The 4,310-nt window shown below is 44.8% G+C and overlaps 1 protein-coding gene across 1 annotated transcript in view; it reads left to right on the top strand.

Moving 5' to 3' along the window:
* The window catches only part of SLC22A16 (solute carrier family 22 member 16), a 38,676-nt gene that overhangs the window by 824 nt on the left and 33,542 nt on the right, over positions 1-4,310 (top strand). The window lies entirely within an intron of this gene.

The raw sequence follows: 4,310 nt of genomic DNA, 5'->3' as shown, positions 1-4,310 counted from the left end.
CAATCCCAGGATGTCTTTGGATAAAGTGAGGCTATTATCTCGTTTTATCCTCCTGGAGGCAGGATAGCACAGGGCTTACAACATCTGCTCCGAGGCCGGATGTCCCGTCCTGGCTCTATCCCAAATTAGCTACACAGTCTTGAGCATTTTGCTTACCACTTCCTCATCTGTAAAATGGAGCTACTGGTTCTACAAGTTTTTATAAATAATAATAGTAAAAATGTTTGTCTGAGGGCTTGACTGGCACTTTCTCACGCTCACAGTGACTCTGTGAGGTAGGAGGTATTAATGCCTTACTTTCCCCAGGTATTTTAGGGATTAGTTTAGGTTATTTATTTGGTGTTTGGTGAAGGTACCTTATCAAAGAGACCCTCTCAATTCCAAGTTTATCCCTACAGAGTAACTGTCCAAGGAAGGATCTGTTCCATGGCGTTATCTGAGGACCAGGCAGGTGAGGCAGCTGTGCCATCCACCGCCTGGGACTCTCTCTGTGTCTGGGGCAGCTGCTAATTAACCCACATGCTCAGACATAGCTCACCAGGGGGAAGAAGGGGTAAATCGACTTTCGGAGATAATTCTTAGCTGGTCCCAACAATGTATGCATAAGTCTCATTTTTCAGTAAGTTGTCAATAAGTCACAGATATTAATGTTACCTTAGTTAACATTGGTGGGCAGGGTTGACTTGTGGAAGTAGTTGGAGGAGGGGAAAAGTGAGAAACCACTGCTTGCAGCAGAAGGTAAAAACCGTGTGACTGTCCCACGGTACCTCAATTTCCCTCTGGTATTTGCTCCAATTAGTCTCTATTGTTTATAAATATAAGAGGAGGTTAAGTGGAGAGCCCTGATTTTTTCTCATGTCTCATTAGTCATTTCTAGAGTAAAGACACCTGATTCTAATCACTTTAAAAGGAGAAAGCATAATACCGGAGAAGAATTAAAAAGATATTCCAGGATCTCACACTCTTTGTAAAAGAGAGAGTGATGTGTTAGAATGCTAGATGCCTATGGGAATAGGGTTTTGTTTTTTCAAGATGTTATCCTTCCAACAATTGGAATTGAAGGAGTTCTTAGGACCTTTCCAGCACACAAAAACATATTGAAATTCCATAACTTTATAGTGTGAGCCCCATGTGAGAAGAAATCGAGGAAACTGACCTTCAGGTATCTGTGTTGGGAGGACATAAGAGCTTGGATAGCTGAGTTAATATTTGTCTTGGAGTAAGGAGAGTGACCATGTAAAATTTAAGAATGGGAAGGTGGAGCCTGTGGCTGACCCACATTTGTGGATGGAGGTCCTTTTTTTTTTTAATCGATGTATAAAAAAAGTTCTTCTTTTCTGGCTTTTGTGGACATCATAACAGCTGCCACTGATACACCTACCATGCACCATGAGGCTTTCCATGTATTAACATTGTCTGTTAATTAATGTTGTTAATTAATTAACATTGTCTGTTAATACACAGAAACGTTAAGGATCTTGTTCAAGGTTCTAGGTGGTAAGGGACAGAGCCAAGAATTGAGCTTTGCAATCTGGCTTCAGAGTCCATGCTCTGAGGGTCTGGTCATCTTTGCTTGTCCTCACCTCTGGGTTTTCTGGCTCTTGTGTCCGTATGATTCTTTTTCCATTAGTGTGGGCACAACTGTGTGTTGTATTGGTAAGTCTGTTATCCTGAAATGGCCCCAGTGGGTTCATGGATGACACCTCTGAGTGACAACAATGTTTGTAAAGGAGAGAGTGATACGTGAGAATGCTGGATGCCTCAGGAAATAGGATTTTATGTTATCACGAGGCTATCCCTGTGGCAGGGAAAGGGAAGTTTTCCTGAATTGAAGGGGTGCTTACCACCTTTCTAGCACACAGAAAGCATGTTGACATGGACCAGCATGGCTTGTTTGGGTGCCACTCAGTGGTTTATTATTTCTGTGATAAAGCATGAGGGTGAGAGAGGGGAGGCAGAGATGAGCTGCTGCTCATCCCTGACCACCTTTGTAGCCATGCCACCGAGTTCCGGCACTAGGAAGATCACTTTGTGGAGTGGAAGGTGCTGGAGGGGCTGGAGGTGGGGCCAAAGCCCATGAAAATCTAGGAAAGAGCCCAGGAGGGAGGTGATGGGGGTCTGCACAGAGGCAGTGGCACTGTAGGCTGATGGCTGTTTCAGAAAAAGAGTTCTAAAATTGCTTTGCAGGGTGGACTAGGCACTGGCATTGGTGCGTAGCTTCCCAAGGGGAGCATTTTCAAGTGACCATCGTGGTTTTCAGCAGTGAGGAAGGTGGCACTTTTTCTGGGATGAGTTCTCTAGCTTGTTAGACCTCAAAGTATGAGGTCATATGTGTGTATGTTACAATTGCAGCCACATTGACGTGGGATTGTTATTATAGGATGTCTCTTACGCCCTCAATTTTGTTTTAAGAGGACTTGGCACCCAAGGTCTTTGTTGCCACATTATCTAGCAGTCAGGCGCTGGCTCCCAACAAGCCCCACTGTAATGATCTGGACACGGTGGCTCTCACTCTATTTTAGACCCTTGAGGGTTTTCTGTAGTGAAAAACTCCATGCTACCCTTTCCTGCCGGCAACTCCCAGGCAGTATTTATACTTTGAAATGACCTCCGCTGTATACAGTAAGGCCTATCCAAGGTGTGCGAGACAGAAGCAGAACTGTGTGGACAGAATTGTGGGGTTGAGGAACCTCTGATAGGGCCATTCTTGCTAGTGATTATTCTTCCAGTTTGGTAAATACTCTTTGAGCAAATGCCAGAGAAGGAAAGACCACCAGCTATATGGGCAATCCTGTGGCCTGAGGGTAGGTGACCCAACCAGCCCTGCCAGGTGCTCAGGCCCTGAGGCCACAGGAGCTGTGACCTGGAGGGTCCACAGTGACAGGGCAGCTGATGCATGGGGCTGTGACCTGCAGGGTGAAGGGCTCAGCACCACTCTTTGCAGGCAGGCTCTTAGCCCTGGGGGTCTTTTGAGCCATAGCAACACAGGCCCACCTTATCAGGCCCTGTCCTGCCCAGCCCATCTGTATGGGAGGGACAGAGGCTGATTTCTGATGGTTTTTCTTCTGGCAGGGGCACCTTTTCCAGAAAAAACAGAGCTCACTGCCATTAGCCCCAAGGCTCCAAGCTTTTCTGTTGGCTGCTCATCACAAAGAGGCTTTGAGAATAGTGACTCCAGTGCTCTCCCTTTGATTGTGTAGCTAGAAGAAAGCGACTTACTTTCTGCCTGACTTGCTGTGTGCTTTTCTTCCCTGGACTGGGCTGGTCTTCTCTGTACCGTGGCCAACGCGATCAGCCTGTGGTGCCCTGATAGACACTGCACTTGAAGTTGATTCCGTTTTCCTTGTCGTTTCTCTGCATGAGGTTCTCCAAGAGGTGAGGGAGGGTGGCACGGACCAGCCTGGCAGTTATCTGGAAGGGCCTAGGGAGTTGACTAGGTTGATAACTTCACAGCACCACTTGTGTAACTTTGCCCAGCAGTGTCACTTGTGATAGACTCCAGAATGGGGTGTGTTCACCCCAGTGGAGGGCAAAGATGATCCTTTGGAGTGCCATAAAAAACACCCATTTTATGTTTAAAGGCTTGTGTCAAATACCCAGGGTGCCAAAAACTGTATATGCATTTTAAGGGAGGGAAAAAAAGTATTAAATTTATAATACTCAGGTCGTGTTTGACTTCTGCAGTTATAAGAGGTGATCAATGTGACTTGTATTCATTTTTTGTTATCAGTACATATTGAGTATTACAATCTTAATATAGTTTTTCCTTTCTTAAAAAGTATATACATTTGGGTGGCACCTGTGGCTTAAAGGAGTAGAGCACCAGACCCATATACTGGAGGTGGTGGGTTCAAACCCGGCCCCGGCCAAAAACTACAAAAAAAAAAAAGTATGTATGTTTTTTGCACCCTCTGAAATATACGTTTAGAAGCTGATGTTGCAGTTTGCATATGTGAATTTAGGGATAAATGATGTGTGAGTGTATGCTTAGTTTATATGTCTACACACACACTCACAAGTTCATTTTTCTTTTTTTGACTGATGGAAAACTCAAGCAAAATTTTTGTGATACACTGACCTATTGAATGTCCCTCCTCAGGGCACTGAATGTGTGTCACCTTCAGTGTTGTTCATTTTCACTTCTAGATATTCTCTGCCATTCTATAGCCACTGGTGCTGTGGGAGATGTTAAAATGACTGAGGCACAGTTGATTCCCTGATGGGACTTGAAGTCAACCTTTTTGGGGACTTTTTCTTATTGGTAGTTTGGTAGAGAAATAGAAGACATTCACTTGGTGGGTTTTTTTTTT

This window comes from Otolemur garnettii, unplaced genomic scaffold (assembly GCF_000181295.1).
Source record: "Otolemur garnettii isolate 467f Iridium unplaced genomic scaffold, OtoGar3 scaffold00002, whole genome shotgun sequence".
In the NCBI taxonomy this organism is placed as follows: Eukaryota; Metazoa; Chordata; class Mammalia; order Primates; family Galagidae; genus Otolemur; species Otolemur garnettii.
The sequence above is the reverse complement of the archived record's forward strand: the minus strand, read 5'-3'. Positions and strand labels throughout refer to the sequence as shown.